The following is a 19,226-nucleotide window of genomic DNA, read 5'->3' on the forward strand; positions in this document are numbered from 1 at the left end:
GCTGCTGTAAGAGCAGTTGATTCTCACGACCTCCTCCACCATTATACTTTACCCGTTAAAAAAAAAAAAGAAAACGTACTCGGCACATAAATTTCCCGAATGCCACGGTCCAAGCTAGCTGTACTAATTTGTGACATGGAATAAGGTTTTCTGGAACTAAAGGTTATTCTGATATTCCAGGGCTTGGTCCAGTGTCTGGCCTAGAGTAGATGCTCAGCAAATATTTACTAAGCGAGTTGACTATGGCAAATGTGTATGCCCCATATCCCTAAACCAGAAGGAAGGTTACAGTCTATTTCAACTTGGCTCTTGAAACTGGGTTGGTCTTCAGAGGAACATTTACTAATAATTAATAAATAAAAGACATTTATTTAAGGTCAAGGTTTCAGGTCCACTTTGTGAATAAAGATCTGAGCTTTGGAAATGACCTTGAATTAGTATGAGATGTTATGGCTTGCTCTTAGAAGAAAATCATACTATTAAAAAGCTAATATATATATAATTAGAGTTTCTTTCTCAACTTCTGGATGTGGGTCATTGTTTATGGTGGCACAATAATAAATGCTTCAGTAATATTTTAGCATCTCGCATAATAGTGCCAAATGTTTTAGGCTGGGTTGTACATATAGAGATAAATGGCCCATTGTCTGTGTCATTTGGAACGGGGTTCTGTTGTATACAAGAGAGCCAGTCAATCTCAGTGATTTTACCACACAGAGGTTTGTGTTTGTAAACAGTGTCACACAGCTATTCCTGGCTATACGAGAGCCTGGGAACAGTGAGTGTTTTTAACAGGGCATGTTCCTGCTCCCAATAAAATTGGGATTATGTTGATAAAATAGAAAAGGGAATGATATACTCCACACTCCATCTCAGATATCCCTGTAAAAGTTCTGCCAGTACAAACCACATCCAATCCCGTGTTCTTCCATAATGAAACTTTGCTATGTCACCAACCGTCCTCCGTCTTCAACTAAGCCTCCTTCATTTTACTGTGCTTCACTTTATCGTGCTTCTTGGATATTGTGTTTCATTTTATTTTATTTTTTAAATTGAAGGTTTGTGGCAATCCCACATTAAGCAAGTCTCCTGACATCATTTTTCCAACAGCATTTCATGCTTCTGTGTCACGCTTTGATAATTTTTGTAATATTTCAAACTTTTTCATTATGATCATATTTGTTACAGTCATCTGTGGCCAGTGACTACGACCTGCTGAAATCTCAGATGGTTAGCATTTTTTAGCAACAGAGTATTGAAAAAATTTTTTTAATGTTTATTTTTGACAGAAAGAGAGAGCATGAGAGGGGAAGGGGCAGAGAGAAAGGAGACACAATCCAAAGCAGCCTCCAGGGTCTGAGCTGTCAGTACAGAGTCGGACGTGGGGCTCGAACCCACGAACCACGAGATCATGACCTGAGCCGAAGTCGGACGCTTAACTGACCAAGTCAGCTTAACTGACCAAGGTGTCCCTGCAACAGAGTATTTTTAAATTAAATTATGTACTCTGTTTTTTTTAGACATAATGCTGTTGCACACTTAACAGACTACAGTGCAGTATAAAGGCAACTTTTATGCGCACTGGGAAACAACAAAGAAATTCATTTACTTGCTTTATTGCAATGTTCACTTTATTGTGGTGGTCTGGAGCCGAACCATCGATATGTTTGAGGTGTGCCTGTATTGCATCTTCCAAATGAAATAACGTGGCTTAAGAGACCTGCCAGAGCTGAGACCATTAACAATTCATGGATTGAAAACATTTGTTAAAGTTGGCTATTTTAAAAAGATAATTTGATCTCCTTTTTACAGGGCATGTGAAAACAAGGCCACTGTGCTTCTGTAGACTTCATATTCGTATATTAGAGAAGAATCTTTTTTAATTGCTATGGTGGGCAATAGTAATTGCTAATATTTATTGAACATTTCAAATATGCCAGTTTAAAGCTTTGCATGTGATATCAGTTAGGCTTGGCTGGTCGGTTAACAAACCACTTTAAAACTTACTGGCTTAAGCCAGGGGCCATTTATTCTCATGAACTATGAGATTCATTTATGCTCATCAATCTCCGGGTGAATAGGGCTGGTTTTGCTGATGTTGGCTTGGCTGCTCCTACATCTAGGTTCAGCTGGTGGGTTGACTGGGGCTGGCTGGCCTACGAGGGCTTCACTCAGATATCCAGCAGTTGGCCGTCTGCTGTGTAGGGCCAGGAGGTAACTGGGTCATCTGTCTCTTCCTTCAGCAGCCTAGCCTAGCCACAGTATGTCCGCAGGGTAGCAGCATGGTTTCTAGAAGGAAGACGACAGAACGTAGAACCTCTTGAGGTCCAGCTCAGAACTGGCACGATTCTGCTCCCATTGCGTTCATTCCATTGGCTAAAACGGCACAAGGACAGCCCAGAGTCAAAGAATAGCCTCCACTCGCCTCTTGTCGGGAAGAGCTGCGAAACCACGTTGCAAAGGGGAGACCCAGAAAAAGGCGGAGAAGCGCGACCATTTCGGCAAGCTACTTGACGTATGCTAGCTGCTTTAATGCAACAAGCCTGTGAAGCGATGCTGCTCTCATCCGCATTTTCACACATGAGACTGAAGCGCAGAGGGGCTGAGTAACTCTGCTGCAAATCGTGCCAGTCGAAACTGGCGGAAGTAAGACCGAAGGCATTCTTGTTCTAGTTCCTGTACAAGGGCAACTCAGGGTGGTTTGACCATCACAGAGAGAAATTCCAGGTGGTGGTACAGAAATCTAGCAAGTGTTAATGCCTAGCCATTTAAAAGGGTTTTGAAGAAGCTCCATAAAGTAAATTGTGCATGGCTTACTTAGACAGAAGCAGATCACACAGGTTCATGACTCTGCTATTTTCCCTCCCACACCTTCTTCAGAAGTAGCACTAAACATTTCTGAACATGTTTGTGTTCTGAGATGCAAAGCAGCTATTTAAAGCCCCAAGGATCCCGAATGTGTGTTTCTGTGGTTGTACCTCACACACGTGTTCCCAGATTGTTCTGTGTGTTGGTGATCTAATTATGGTGACATCCGTGGACACAGATGGGATTCAAGACGTTAGTTCTCAATAGTAGCCAGGTCGAGACTCCAAGGGCAAAGCAGACCGTCTGAGAAAATGTGAGGTGAGAGGATGTGTGTGTCATAGGAAGTGAATCACGTACCATCAGATGCATCCAGTCATGGTTGGTGAGGCTTCTGGGCTGCCACCTTGTTTCACAAAGGTCACCAACCCCAGGATCCTGACTCTTAAAGAAATACAAGAATACAGAATCCACTGCTGACCCCAGGGAAAACAAGCAAAAAAAATGGATCTGTGTTTAGGAAAACCGTAAGGCCGACAAGACCCAGTCAGTGACGTGCGGCAGAGTAGAAGGCAGTGTCTGTCTAGAACCCCAACTCTGAGTTGGTCCTGAAGAGTTAAAGAAGTCCCTAAACTGTCCCTCTCTGCCTCTGGCCCTGGTACCCTGTGAGGAAGTAGCTGCGGGGGAGAGTGATGAGGCGGGCCTGGAGAGCCTTATCTGTGCGCTGAGGCTGAAGAAGTTAGAGAAAAAGAGCCGCAATCATGCAGAAGGGCTCCCAGCGTGTGGCGTCCTGTCTGTGAGCAGTGTAATCCCACACATCCTGAAAAGAACAGATGTTCTCTAGAATAAGCAATCACCTTTCCAGGACAATGACTAATGGAGAGCCAAAGTCCTCCAGAGCGAGTCTCTGCGTCACGGTGAGATCGAGAACATCCTGACCACAAGTTACTGATGGGCAGGAGACTTTCCTTCTGCACTCAGTAGGTGGAAAAACACTACGATTTCAAATGCATCTCCTGGAGAGTATAGTTGAAATGCCAAGGGAAAATTCAGCAATGCTGAGAAGAATGTAGACAGTGCCTGTGAATATAGAGGGACCACATGAGATGGCTGGGGAGCTGCCTTCAGGAAGGGACAGAGCAGCCTCTGTGCTTCAGTCCTCGCCAAACGCACGTTACCTGCCCTCATCCTGGAATAGCTTTGGAGTGAGTGACTCTTTCATAGTCCTTTAGACTCAAATGAAAACAACCTCTCCCCAGTTATGTGCTTTGCAAAACAAGCAGCCCAAGAGTTGCACCAGGGCAGCAGATGACCCAGAAAGGCAGTGATGGTTACACTTGTGGACAAGAAACATTCACAGAACATGGGGAAATGGAGACAGTCTGCCAAGTTGGATTCTCAGACATCAGGTCAGGAGCACGGAGGAAGAAGGCTCTGGTGTGTGAGTCACGAGCAGGCCACGACGGTAGGGGACACTGTGCCCTCTTTCTTTGCCAAAGGGCCCAGACCTGCCTAATTATTGTAGTGCCTTTTCCCCACCCTTCCCAAGGAATATCTGCGAGCACACACTGTTCTCTACTTTCCTAACGACTAGGTAAGTATTCTCGTATAATTCTTTAAAAAATTGGAATCAGTAGTGTTAGTGTCACTTTAATGTTGTCTCACCCACACTCATTTCTTCAATGTCCAAACACTCTCGCTTACAGAAGTCTTAGAAACGGACAAGATGCCAGCCAGCCAGGCCAGCGCCTCCTGCCCTCCACACAGAGCTCCCGTTGACTGCAATCCTATCGTAAGTCGGGGCCAACGCACACGGGGCCCAGAGGGCAGCACTGTGAAATCCTAAACCTTGCCAAAGTGAACCTATGAGACGAGAGCAACGGTTCTCCAAGGAAAAGGAACGTACTTACCGTGAATGTCACTGTAGAGTCGCAGGACAAAGTATGTCACTGAGGGCAAATAAACGAGTGGAGTGCCGTGTACGTGGACCTCAAAGGTGCTCCCTGCAGGTGTTAGAGAGAAAAGCTCTGGAGTGATGCGAGTTTGGGAAATGTTGGGTCAAACAGGTTAAATGTGTTGCTTTCCTGAAAGATTCCTCAGAATATTCTCAAGCTAATGTGCATCGTGAGTCTCCAGGAAGGGTTTATGGTACATAGTGCTTCCCAAACAGGCAACGGGGCCCCGTTTCTCCCTCTCCCATGGGAAGTGGCTCAGCAGAGTGGATAAGCATGTGGACTCTGAGATCAACCTGTCTGCTTTCATCCGGGCTGTCTCACCTATGAGCTCTGTGGCCTCAGACAAGTCATTTAATCGCTCCCAGCCCCAGCCTCCTCGTCTCTAAGGTTGTGGGAAATAAACGAAATAACTCATAGAAGACATTGCATCTATTCCATGGCCTCGGAGATAGTGACAGCTTCCTAAGTTACCAACGTAGAGCATCCTGCAGGGTGAGTTTTGCATGTACGCTTCTCAGAACGTTAGCGTAGTGAACCCAGGAGCTGCGGCTCAGCACAGGGGATCCCTGGCCAAAATAATGTGTTTAACTGTTCTAGTGAGAAGGATGCTCAAAAAACATCCCTTGATGGTCGTGGGGCAAGATCACCCCTTGAATCTGAGTGATAAATGTGTGGTTGTGGGACGTGGACTGTGGAGGGGTGTTTTATTATCATGAGGGGAGTGAACCCGAGGAGGAAGCAGACGTCCACAGGACGGCAAGACCCAGGTGGCACCTTCATCAAACGTCACTTGAACTGACCCTTCCCTGGGCTTTTCGGTCAGAAGAGCCTGTAAATTCTTTGAAGCTTAAGTAAGTCTGAGTAAACCTTTCTGGTACTGGCTGGCTAAGCCTCTCAGCTGATAGAGGGGTGATTTCCAGTGCATAAGAGAGCACTGGAAACAGTTCCAGAACACAAATGCAGCCCCAGCCTTCTAGCGATGGGCTTTGCGGTCTCCATCTATCACCCGACCGTTCTACTTCTTCGTTTCCTCCAGGACAGAAGGGGAAAATCAATATCTTTTCCACTCAAGCTTCATGGTTAAAGCAAGGTACAAAGGAGAGAAGGTGTGTGAAAACACTGGAGACAGTCAAGTGTTCTATAAATGCAACAGAAATATTTATAGCAATAGTGGGAACTTGACCACGTCTTGATTTAAAGCTGTTACACTGTGGTGGTACAAGACTTTTGGCTAATGCTAAAATAAGAACATAAAAGCCAGCTGTCAAAATATTATAATTGGTCTCTGCATAACCCTCAGGCTTTAACTTCTGTGATGCTATAAGTTTAAGGGCTTATCTGCGATTTCTGCCATTCTGTAATACTCTATCCCATTTAAAATTCTATAGCCCTGAATATTTCAAAAGAGACTCTGAAAGCATTCATGTATAAACAAGGAAAATCACCTCTGGTAATTTTATTCTATTTAAAAAATGTTTCAAGTTTTATAAAATATTAGTTCTCATTTATAGTTTGGGCCAAACAGACCAAACACTCTTTGATAAAAGGTAGTGAAGTTTTTAATTTCAGTTTTAGAAAGAAATAGAAGTTTTAGGTAACAGCATGGTAGAAAGTTGAAAAGGAAAGCATCTACAAAAAACAAGAAGAAAGAAATTCTGCAAGGACTTGAATGAAATTGAAACGTTAAATTATTAGCAATAGTAATTATCTGGTCTTTATTGGGAAAGAAAGTTCTCTGTGGGTTTTTGAACTTCTGCAAGTCTTGCTGGGAATTCTAAGAACACAAGACCCCGACTGCCCTTTGGCTGGGTCATTTCTTAAGGTTGTGTTTGTAGCGGGTAGCTCTGAGCGATGGGATAAAGTCTCCCTCCAAGACCAAGAGTGGGCTTGCTTACTGTTCATTGTATCAAAAGTGCATCTCCCAAACTCAGATATGACACAACTCCACTGTGTGTCAAACATCAATCCGGTCCCTCCATGTCAGCCCCGTGGGACTTGGGGACAAGTGGAAGTGATACTTACACACTGAAGTCCTTGGTGCTCACTGTGTCCTCAATAATGAAGTCCTGTGCCTCCGACCCGGGGGTCTCATGTCTTCTGCCAGCATTCATGAAACAGAAACAGGCAATTTTATTAGCTTGTAAGGAAAGCAAAGCGTATCCAAGACTCTTCACAGCCTCGACACTTTTGGTGATGTGTTTGGTTGATTTTCATGAAAAATTCCTATAGTTAAGTGAAGTTCTTTGTGGGCTCCTGCCATCTTCATTAACCAGCAGAGGGAGCCCATGCTAATTAATTAGCTGAAGCTGGCTTTCCTCATCCACATGTGATGGCATCTTACAGATAAAATCCACTTAAAATTATCCTGCTGCTGGCGATATGTAGGGGAAAACGTAGGACATGAAACAGTACCATCATTGACTTAGCCTTCACGGTATCAAAAATAAAAATATTACACTTCCCCCAGGACGGAGGAATTTAGGGAATGTGCATTACTAACCCAGAAGAAGTTGGAAGCAGCATTTTCTCAATAAAGAATTATTCTTGGGGCACCTGGGTGGCTCAGTTGGTTAAGCGTCTGACTTCAGCTCAGGTCATCATCTCGTGGTTCGTGAGTTCGAGCCCCGCGTCGGGCTCTGTGCTGACAGCTCAGAGCCTGGAGCCTGCTTCAGATTCTGTGTCTCCCCCTCTCTCTGCCTCTCCCCCACTCATGTGTGTATGTGCTCTCTCTCTCTCCCTCTCGCTCAAAAATAAATAAACATTTAAAAAATTATTCTCAAGTTGATGGCCCTGGATTTTATGAAAGGAGAGGTTCTGAATATAATTAAACAGTTACCTTTGGAGAATAGTCTCTTTCCTTTATACCACGTATGTAACTAAAAAATGGGGAGCTAGGGGCGCCTGGGTGGCGCAGTCGGTTAAGCGTCCGACTTTCAGCCAGGTCACGATCTCGGGGTCTGTGAGTTCGAGCCCCGCGTTGGGCTCTGGGCTGATGGCTCGGAACCTGGAGCCTGTTTCCGATTCTGTGTCTCCCTCTCTCTCTGCCCCTCCCCCGTTCATGCTCTGTCTCTCTCTGTCCCAAAAATAAATTAAAAAAAAGTTGAAAAAAAAATGGGGAGCTAACTTGAGCTTTCTCTTTCTTTGACACCAGGTATACTAATAAGAAATGAGGTCCGAACTTGAAAATTACTCTGCTTAAAAACTATTCATAAGCAAAGCACGCAAATACGTGTACACGCAGGTCTCATGCACTTTGCTTTGGTATCTTCACGTCTGTACTTTTACCCGGGAAAATTTCAGGTGTGCGGGGCAAGTCCGGAGCTGACCATCTGCCCGGGGCGAGGCTGAGTTCCCTGAGCAAGTTCCAGCATCGTACTTGACAATCTCAGAACCTTCTGTTTGTTTACAAAATAAAGCTCTCTGGGTGGAAGTGTGCGCGCATGCACACACACAGACGCATGCACACACACAGACACACACACACACACACACACACGCACATTCATTAAAATAAGGGAAAAAACTTAACAGGAATTTCAGATTGCACCTAAAACTTGCCATACGGAAGGAGACAAAACAGAATAGTATCAATGATAAGGGCAGTGACAATGAAAACTGTGGAAATGGTATCTGTCGTTACTTGAATTTTATTCTAAACTTGGGACATTGTTCAACCTCCAAATCCAGCTTCTTCCTTCTATTTCACAGCAATCTCACTTGGTGGATTTGACCAAGCGGTCTCTTTACCTGTGTGTGTTTTCATTTTGTCATTAGCTTTAATGTTTAATTGTTTTCTTTTACTTATCATTATCACCATCTTGCTTGGAAATACCTTAGAGAACTAAAGTGGCAGGAGATTAAGAATAAGGAGGCAGAGAAAGTGGCTGTTTTTCAATTATAGTCAGTCTTTAGGGGAGGCTACGCTCTTGAAGATTTGTAAGAGGAAGTGATGTAAGTAAATGTAATTTTCTCATACAAAAAATAATATGAGGAAAAGGTTATTTTCATAAATAAGGACTTATGCCTAAAATTGAAAGGAATATTTTAAATACCCTGTTGAGTTAGCTGCAGGTATTAGCTGTAGGTTTTTTTTTTTTTTTTTTTAATTTTTGATGTTTATTTTTGAGAGAGAGAGAGAGAGAGAGAGAGACAGAGCACAAGCACAAGCCAGGCGAGGGGCAGAGAAAGAGGGAGACACAGAATCTGAAGCAGGCTCCAGGCTCTGAGCTGTCAGCACAGAGCCTGATGCAGGACTCAAACTCATGGACAATGTGACTGTGACCTGAGCCGAAGTCGGACGTCTAACCTACTGAGCCGCCCAGGCACCCAGTTGTAGAGTTTTCTGAGGCACACTGCAAATCAGTTAGGGAGGGCAATTCCGAAGCTGGCTGCACATTGTTTATGATTTAATTTGTGCAGGTAAGGCACAAGTTGAGGATCCCTGGGAGAGCAGCTGGTTTCCGTCTAGGAGCCTTAGGAATGCTGGGGAAGCTGAGGGCCCAGTCAAGGGCTGGACAGTGGGGCCACAGAGGAGAAGAGTGAGGTGCATGGTCCCAGGACTGTTTGACGGCAGGCAGGATTAAGAAGGAGTCACGGTGAGGCTCGAGGAGGTGGATATTGGTTGCCTGGGGAGCACCCAGAGCGAGTGGGGTGGCTCAGATGTGGAAGGCCAGCGCTTGGGAATCCTCTCAAGAACCCTTGACTGGGACAGGGAGGTGGGGAACGAAGCGTTCGGCAAACACATGAAGTAACCACCACGTTGATGGTGCCGTACTAGGCGCTCTTCCACTTGAGGTTGAGGAGGAAAGGTGTGGCCGCTCTCCCGGACTTGCAGGCCGGGAGACACAGCTCAGCCCAACCACCTCGAGCTGCCCGCTTCCTCATGGGCATGCCTGCAAGTGAGTTAAGGTCGAGCTGAGAGTTCTTCCCTCTCCACCTCTCTGCCCCAGCAAGTTCTGACATTTTTCATTCAGCCCTCTCGTTTTGTGACCCAAACGATGTTTCCTTGAAAGCAGAAACTGCATCAGAAATCCGGCGTCTGTGTTTTCATCCCCAGCTCCTTTCCACGGAACACACACACGGAAGGCCGAGAGCAAAATGAAATCACTTTAAGTCACAGACACAATCAGGGACAGAGGGGACTTTTTTCTCCCGGAGCAGAGACCAGTTCTGGGGGCGGCTATACGGCTCACTGTGGCAAGTCTGAATTTCAACTCTGGCACTTTGAGTCTGGATTGGGGTAGTTCAGAGGCAAGAGGGCTCCCCGGCTATCGCGACGGCTGCTCGGAGGGTCTCGCAAAGCCCCTCGCCACGGGCTCGGCGACCACGGCTATGCTGACCCATAAACGATATGTCAGGCACCACAGAGTCCTATTCATGAGCTTGTGTTTTTGGAAGAAAGGTCCAGAGACTCTAAAAATGAGCAGTGAGACAGTGACATCATAATGGTATTTATTATTTCAGGTTAGACTGGCACCTACTAAATCACTAAGGCCACAGGTAGGTTTTTCCACTTGAGGGAAGTCTTCTTTTTCCCTCTAAAGCTGGATTACCGGGAGGCGTGAAGCACGCACGTTCCCCAGGAGTGCCAGTGTGGGTGAAATAAAGACTTAAATAATTCCCACTTCATTTCATTTTCACACGTTCCCCTCCCTAGAAGCTGAGTGGATTAATTTTTATAGGGCACAGACCGGGGCGGCTCACACACAGGCTCTCCCGGCTGCCGCCTCTAAGGCGTGACGGTGAACATCTCGGGACGCGCTGCTCGTTGGGGCCAGAAATTCCCATTCTACCTAACCGAGCCTTTGGGCATGGTTTCAAACTTGAATTTTTATCAATTTATTCGAGAGACATGATGCAATTAACATTTTAGCCGAGATTCATTTATCACATGAGCCTGTTAATATTTTAACAGGCCGGGCAAATTTCAGGTTGACAGGACGGGCAAATTTCAGAGGGGAAGTTGGGGAGAGAAAAGAGTGAGTGAATGGGGGGCGTTCCCCCTAAAGAAGCATCCTGGGAACATGTGGGCACGTGTGTGCGTGTGTATGCATGTGTGTGTGTGTGTGTGTGTATGTGTGTACAGAGTCGTCGAGGTGGGCTGGGAATGCTGGGGGAGTGCAAAATGGTCGAGATGTGGATGAGGACAGATGGTGACTACACTCACCGTGATGAGCACTGAGCAACGGGGGGACCGTCAGATCGCTATGGTGTGCACCCGAAACCGACGCGACAAAGTCAGGTTGATACTCCTATGGGAAACTAGGAAGCAATGGCTGAGATGTATGATGCATGTTAAGACTCGGGGAGTGAAAACAACATGGGACGATACACATAGTTTGTGATACATACCTAGGGTTTTAAACAACATTCAGCAAGTAATATGGAGGTTAAGAGAATAATCGTAGTGGTCACCTGGTCACCCAGGTTCACTTCAGCCTCATCACAACCCCAAGGGCTTGGGCACTTGAGGAAACTTAATGTTTCTCCCCACAGAGTGAAGGCTGGTCTCGGTGTGGGGGAGGCCAGAGGAGCACAGCTCCCCGCGGCTCCGCGAATCCGCCCAGTGCCTGCCTGGGGGAGTCTCTGTCTGTTTCCCTGCGCTCATACCTTCTTTCCGGGCCTCACAGCAGCTGCATCCTTAAACTAGCCCGGCGCCCGAAAAGAAGGATACATCCACGGCGAGACTGATGATCATGCACCTGAAGGTCCATCGCATGTCAAGCCCAGAAGGATCCCGAAGTACCACGCGAGCCTCCCGGAGGTGCCGCGATGCAGAGGCTTTTCCTCCAAGGCTCACGGAGTGGGCAGGTGGAACGGGGAGGGTGGGACCCGTGTGGCGGCCGCGGCAGCCACCGTGGGACCACTCCAGCTGGACTGTCAAGAGACACAAGATGCCCGACGGGCTTGCCTGCGGTGGCAAGGCCTTCGCAGGGCCGCAGCCCAGTGACTTAGATGGGATTGTGTTCCCTCCACTTTGCAGATAAGGATCGGAAGCCTGACGGGGTGAGACGCCTGCCGTCCGCAGCAGGAGACCACAGATGTTTAGAGGCAGGAGGGTGGCAGCCTGGCCATTCGATGGCCGCTCTGAGCTGCTGCACAGCTGCGGGGCGGGGAGGAGGGGCTGGCCGGGACCCAGCTCGCCTCCCCGCCTTCCTTGCTCCCCTGCTTTGGGCACATGGCCTTCTTTTTTTGTGTTTTTTTTTTTTTTTTTTTTTGCTGTTTTTCTAACTCTGTCTGCAATGGCTCTGGCCCCAGGGCTCGCTCCCGCACATCACTCAGGTCACTGGCCAAGTGTTAGCACGACAGGGAGTCCTCGGGCACAGTGTCTGCCCCCGCACCCATCACCACCCCCTTACCTGTGTCCATCCCACAAAGCAGGGACCCACAGGGAGGTGTATGCTGCTTTCACTGCTACTGTTTATTGTCTGTCTCCCCAACTAGAACGTGGGCTCCGTGACTTGGGGCTTTTGTACCATCCCTGCTGCATTCCTAGTGCCTGGAGCAGGGCCTGAGACGGGGTAAGTGCTGGGCAGACCCCCTGGGACTCGGAATGCGTGGGGTGATTGCAGCCGTTCCATCGTCCCTCCTCAGACTGGGTGGGGAGCGCCAGGAATGTGTCCAGATGTGGCCTCAGGGCACCTAGGCCAGCGCCTTGTGCACGGGGGACATTTGGTTGAATTAAATAAAATTTGTCTTGGAAAGAGGCTTCTGCTTAATGTAGGACATTTTTGATGTTGGACGGTAGGAGGATTGAAGCTTTCCTTTTCTTTTTCCCATTGAGAGGTGTTTTCTAAATTTTCATTTTTTTTTTAAATGTGTCTAGCCGAGGGAGACTAAAACACCTGGGTCTCTCTGACTTTTTCCATTGGAAGAAGGTGGGGAGTTCATTGTATTGGGTCTACCCTGTTTGAAACTCGCTCTTCCAAATGGAATCAGAACTATACAGAACAATGGCTACCTCTGTCTTTAAGAATCCCAGGACCTTTGGACAAAAGATCCAACAATCAGAGGACACAGCATAACCACGTGTGAGACATCCAATGTGGCTGTGCCAAAGGAGGGTCTTGGGAAGGCAGGATTTTCGGTGAAGGGGGAGAAGCCCCAGGGCTTCTGGGGAAGGGGAAGGGGCATTCCAGGCAGGAGAACAGGGAGAGCAGGCCCAGGGATCCAATCGCTTGTGGGGGAGGATGGGGAGGAGCTAAGGGCCCCCGCAGCTAGGTGGTGATATGGATCCACACCCTGGGATATGATCTCATTAGCTAAGCAGGACCAGGCCTGGCCAGGATTTATAAGGAAGACCTCCCAGGAAAGCCCTGGGTACTGCATAGATTGATGCTGGTGATTCATTCGGTGGCAAATCTTTCTTCTGAGTCAGTCTTGAATCAATGTTCCAGGACGCAGTGTGTGTGTGTGTGTGTGTGTGTGTGTGTGTGTGTGTGAGGTTGTGTGTAAGTATGTGATTGTGTGTGTGTTTATATGTGAAAGGGGACAGATCCCTCTTAGACAAGTAGAGAATCTCTTACACCCCCTGAGGGGGTCTAAGGATGACGCTCCCCTTCTGCTGATCGCCTCCCACTGGCAAGATTATTTCAGTTGCCTGTTTCCCCAGAAATGATCTCTTGGACGCCTATGTTCTGAGATGATTCTGGCTGCTTTTGTACCAAGGGAAAATGCACATGCAGATATTTCCCTGCCCTGGGATACCTTTCAGGGTGTTAGGTCAAGGGGGATGCTCGTCTACAAACCCGAACAAACTGAGGATGTCCAGCTGTCCATGGGAGGGTGTGATGGACCAGGGATCCTGGCGAGGCTCACCCTGAGAGGGTGGGCTGTCCCCAAGGAAGAAGTCACCTGGACAAGAGGCAGGGGGCAGTGTGGCCTGATAAAGGCCACTGTGTAAGGTGTGCCTGTCCACTCCAAAGCATCCTTTTGTCTCCTCTACTAATTCTGCCCGGGTTAACCCCAGATCTGTGCTCAAGCACGCTGTCGCAGAGCATCCCTCTTCTGAAATAAAGGTATTTCTTAATCACTTTGCCGAACGTGATAATTTGGCACGTATGCATGGCACACCTCGTTTGGTTACTGTATGGCAGGGCAGGGGCACTCACTGCCCACTTGGGGACAAGCATGCTTACGGTTTGTTCTCTGCACTGGAGTGACTGGTGGCGGTGGGAGAGCTGGTCTGAAAGGTGTAAAAAGTTGGTCAAGAAGGCAGTGGGTAGAGAAGCCTGGGTGGCTCTGTCGGCTAAGCGTCTGACTTTGGCTTCAGGTCATGATCTCATGGTTAGTGAGTTTGAGCCCCGCGTCCGGCTCTGTGCTGACAGTGCAGAGCCTGCTTCAGATCCTCTGTCTCCCTCTCCAGCTCACACACACACTCTCTCTCAAAAATAAATAAACTTTAAAAAAAAAAAAAAAGAAGGCAATGGGTAGACTTTGTTCTCTTTCTCCACTGATAATCTCAGGGAAGGGATTTAAATGAAAATTTTTTTTTATTGGTCCGGTCTTCAGCCAGCCATGTCTTCCTGAGTAATTTTTGTTTCTTTTTCTCCCTTAGCTAAGGACATATTCTTAATATTTTATTACAAAATAGTTTGACGTGCTCATTACTGCTGGGTTTGTAACGAAGTTTCATAGGCTAGTGGCACTTTTTAAGACAGTTTTAAAAATGATTGTTGGTAGCTGGATGTAGGATACTGCAGGCCATGGAATAAATATGGGAATGTGGCATGCTTTCCACGGTGACTCTTTCCTTCCTTCAGATCAACAGCCCTCAAAACCGAGATCAAGAAAACCCCAGGCTTCAGAGCACCATTTAGACTCCGCATAAATAGGTCAGTTCATAGATGCAAGCTTTCCCCGTGACATTACTTAGCTATGTATGGATACAAGAATTTTATGGTCACTGCATGATTTTCCCTCTCATTGCCAAGTATACATAACCCGCATTAGTGAGTTGGTAGTAAAAAAATGAGTTTTCTACACTTCTTGACTGTTGTATGTTTGAATTGTAAACTATGTGATGAATATTCTTATCCATATGGAGAAATATCAAGAATTCTCTTTGTGGTAGCTGGGCATATGTATCTAAACTTTCTGGCACACCCGAGTAATAAATCTTTCTGGAAATCTAGACTGCATGAAGCTTGCTTGTACTTAAGGTTCCAATTCTATTTCTTCATTTTTATTCATTATTGTGTCGCTGTCCTGGGCTGAAGGTACACCCTCCTTATCTTTGCCAGATTCCTGGCAATTGCAATTGCACTTGGAAATGCTGGTCAGTAAGGGGAGGGGTCCCCTTAATTACAGAACGCAGAGCTTGTCATCTGAGAAAAATGAAGCACCCGTGAACCTGATGAGTGATCTGTAATCATCCCCTATCTGTGCTTTATTCCTTCCTGTGTGGTTGTCTCTGACATGCCCATTCCTGTGCACTGACTCTCACCCCTGGGACCTGCTCCGGAGCTGACACCCACCTGCTGTAGTGCAAGGAAGGTTCCCTGCCTCCAGCGAAGTATTTTTAACAAGCAAGGAGTTGTAGGAAAATGCCAAGCCAAACCAGGTTCTTCGGCCTGAAAGGAAAAGACCAAACACAGTTACGGCCTATCGGCGCCTTCTTCTTAATACGCTCAGTTTGCTGAAGTTACGTGCAACGTGCTTTATTAAGTTCCTCCCCTCACCCCTGCCCAGCCCTCCCGCCCGCCCGCCTTAGGTACCTTAACACATACATTTATGAAGTCAGATACCACGTAGAGCCACTAGATGTCGCTGCCTCCAATCTGTTCCGCTTCCGGCCCACGTCGCTAAGGAGTTTAGGAGCCCGGCGGGCATTGCAGTGAGAGAAGAGCCCTAATCTCAAGGGTTGTAGAGGACTGCGAAGGAGTGCGTGGGGCTGGAGGCACTTTCGGGGATCCTTTGCCAGAATCCTTGGTGAAGCGAACGTGAAGGGCGCAGGGAGAGGGCGGTCGCGCTTGGGGCCAGAGGGCGACGCGCAGGTGCATGCCTTGAGTCCCTGCACGGGCTAGTGCTGGGGTGCTGGTGCCGGTCCCCAGGGATGCTTGCTGGTGGAGCAGGGGGCGGGGGGCACGGAATCTAATGTGGCCCAGCGGCAGAGGCGCATGACGCACAGGGGTAGCCTTAGAAGTGACATCTGGAAAGGTGGCATCGGCTGGGGCTTGGATTTGATTTTTCTTTATTTTTTTTAATAATTTTTTTTTATATTTACTTAGTTTTGGAGGAGAGAGAGAAACAGAGCATGAGCGGGGGAGGAGCAGAGAGACAAGGAGACACAGAATCCGAAGCAGGCTCCGGGCTCTGAGCTGTCAGCCCAGAGCCCGATGCGGGGCTCAAACCCACCAACCGTGAGATCATGACCTGAGCCGAAGTCGGACGCTTCACCGACTGAGCCACCCAGGCACCCCTTGAATTTTTTTTCTGATAATGTTTTTATATTATAGGGTTAGGGTTAGGGTTATTCATCCTCTATTGGCAGTGTTACACAGTTTTAATGTGTATTCTTATTGTGTATAAACATCTCATCTGCAGCTAATTTACATCAAGGGGGCAGCAAACCAAGTTAGTCCGTCTATTACAATCCAACTACAGTTAGAAGGCTTAGAGCATTCTGGAATGTCTAGAAGAAAGAGGAGAGCAATAAAATGCCGGCTTCTGCATCTCTATTCCCACACATAAATTCAGGAACACTTGTTCCTGAGAGAGACCTCTCCCTGTGCTAGGGAGCTGAGGGTGTCAACTTCCTGTTTCTGAACTCAGAATGGTGAGGAAAAGCCTGTCAGCATGGTACCGGGTGCAATGAGCTATTTCCCTTGTAAACAAACTTTTTTGCTAAGGAGGGAGGTGATCATTTTCTTCTGCCAGCCCAGCTAGAAATAGAAGGCCTCTGGGCTAAGGAGAGTTCTATCTCTGATGGACACATTTGGACTGATGGCGTTTTTTTCCTACTTGGAGGAATTAGTTGGATGACAGAATTCGAAGGTTTTCTCTATAGCTGGTGTTCGGGCTGTGGTTCGGACGATTCTAAGTGAGGATCGCAGAGGTGCAAACGCAGGAAAAGCAAGAGCATTGTTTACCAGACGCTCAAATCAAACCTGGGGCTCGTTGATTAGTAAGTGTGGAGCCCTGACCATGTGCCAGATGCTGCTTTAGGCTGGGGATACATCAGTGAACGGACAAAAATCACATGGCTCTCTGGAGTGTGTCTTTTAGTGGGAAGGGACAAAATCAATGAAACAAAACAAGTATGTATATATGAATACGATGAGAAATGCCAAGGAGAAAATACAGCAGAGAAGGAGGATGGGGAGTATAGGGTGAGATGGCCGGGGAAGGTCTCCCTGGGAAGGTGACATTTGAGCAAAAGCGCGGAGGATGAGAGGCAGTTAGTCGTAGAGATGCCGGGGGGTGGCATCTAGGCCTTGTCAGATATTCAAGAATTCTGCCACCCCGTGGTTCAGCTGTTGGCCACTTGGAATTGGATGTGGTGGGAGTATTTACACCAGGGGAATTAGCAAGCGTTACAAGGCTCTTTCATCTGGACAGCTGACTTCTCCGCATATCATGGTGGGGCAGTTACTAGAGGAATAAGGTTGTGCTAGCTGACGGGCTTGGGGACTGCTGCTACTTGGCTATTTGTAGGTAGTCCTTTGCTGGATAGTTGATCTTTCTCTTCAACTTGATGACATCTCTTCAGAAGATGATTCTTCTTTTTTTAAAAATTTTTAAATTAAAAAATCTTTAATGTTTATTCGTTTTTGAGAGAGAAAGAGCATGAGCGGGGCAGGGGCAGAGGGAGAGAGGGAGACACAGAAGCCGAAGCAGGCTCCAGGCTCTGAGCTGTCAGCACAGAGCCCGACGTGGGGCTTGAACTCGTGAACCACGAGATCATGACCTGAGCCGAAGTCAAATGCTTAACCGACTGAGCCCCCCAGGCGCCCCCATTCTTTCTCCTTGATTCAGCATTTTTTTATAGTCAGGCCAGAGGAGCCTAAGCCCATTTTGCTGACTGGGGGTATGCCTCTAAGCTGTTTTGGATAAAAACGTGTCCTTGTGAGGCTTCCTCCCCTCGCACATTCTCAGGCTGCCTCCTCCTCCACCCTAAATCTGCGCCTCCTCAGGATGTCAGTGAACTAAACGCTGTGCTCCCCAACATTTTGAAAAATATATGGCACACCTCAGAGTTCAATAAGAATTATTTTGGCATCATCTATGATTTTGACATTGATACATTTGGTTTTATCAGTTTGCCCCCCTTGTTATCATAAACACCCGGGGCTAAATTTTAGGAAGAGTTTAGCCCTGACCCGGGTTACGTGGTTATATATGGTGGGCACTCTCTGGAACCAGGGAATGGGCTGCTGCTCTTTAGAATGGGCAGAGCCAGAGCAATTCAGAGCACACAGTTCTCTTTTGGGGCTAACAAAAACACACTGGAAATTTTATAAGAGCTGACTTTTCTGTGAAGTTTCCAGAACTTTCACCTACTACGTGGTCTGGCACCGACAATCCACATCCATCAGCATGGCCCGTTCCAGCTTGGAGCAGGGAGCTCAGAGGTGCAAATCTGCAGCGAGGGGTTGAGGCGGCCAGGCGGCCAAGCCCTGGAGCCGTGAAGTCCAGGCACCGTCCCCGTCTGGCCTTGACTCACTCTCTTGGACAGGAAAAGCCGCGGTGGACTCAGTCTCTGAGGATTTGGTGGGGGTCTCCTACTGAGGACCCGTACACTGCCTTTTCGGGGAGCCGTGGCCAGGAGGAGTGTGTGGGGATGTGCGGGGGGGGGGGGTGTGCATTCTCGGTTGTCCTCAAGTCTGCAGAGTGCTACTGTCATGGTGGGTGGGGGCGGGGGGAAACTTGCCCTGCCCCAAACCCCAGTATGCCCCGGTGCGGGGTGGTGGGGTGCAGGTAGTGCCTGCCACTGGAGTCAGCAGGAGTCAGGGCTGGAGGAGGGTGCAGAAGAGGCAGAATCCCTGATTGGTGCTCCGAACATGGCTGTGAGCCCACTGCAGAGGAATGAAGGCTGAAGGGGCCCGGAAGCTTCACAAAGGTCTGCAGAGGTGCTGCTATGGACAGAGCCTTGGAGGGGGCGCGAAGGAGTGTGTTCAGCTCGGGGCTCGTGAGCTCTCTGAGCATCCTGGTCAAGGCGCCCACCTCTCTGGGCCTCAGTGACTTCCGTAAAACCAGAAGGCAGAACCAGATGATCCTGAGGCCCTGCCCTTCGTGGTTTCTGCGCCCAGACCGAACAGAATGCCCAGAGTTCCCGTCAGTGGGACTGGTGAGCAGGTGTGGTTTCCTGAGGAGCCGACTCCGAATGAATCTCGAGGGGACGGCACGTCCCAGGCAGGGATGAGCCAGGAGAGTGGCGATGGCTCTGCCCTGCGGTCAGCAGGGGACTGGCCCTCGGAAGGTGTTGACCCCGCGTTTGGAGCCAGTGATTCCCAGCTCGTGTGAGTG

Source organism: Neofelis nebulosa, chromosome 14 (assembly GCF_028018385.1).
Source record: "Neofelis nebulosa isolate mNeoNeb1 chromosome 14, mNeoNeb1.pri, whole genome shotgun sequence".
Taxonomy (NCBI): Eukaryota; Metazoa; Chordata; class Mammalia; order Carnivora; family Felidae; genus Neofelis; species Neofelis nebulosa.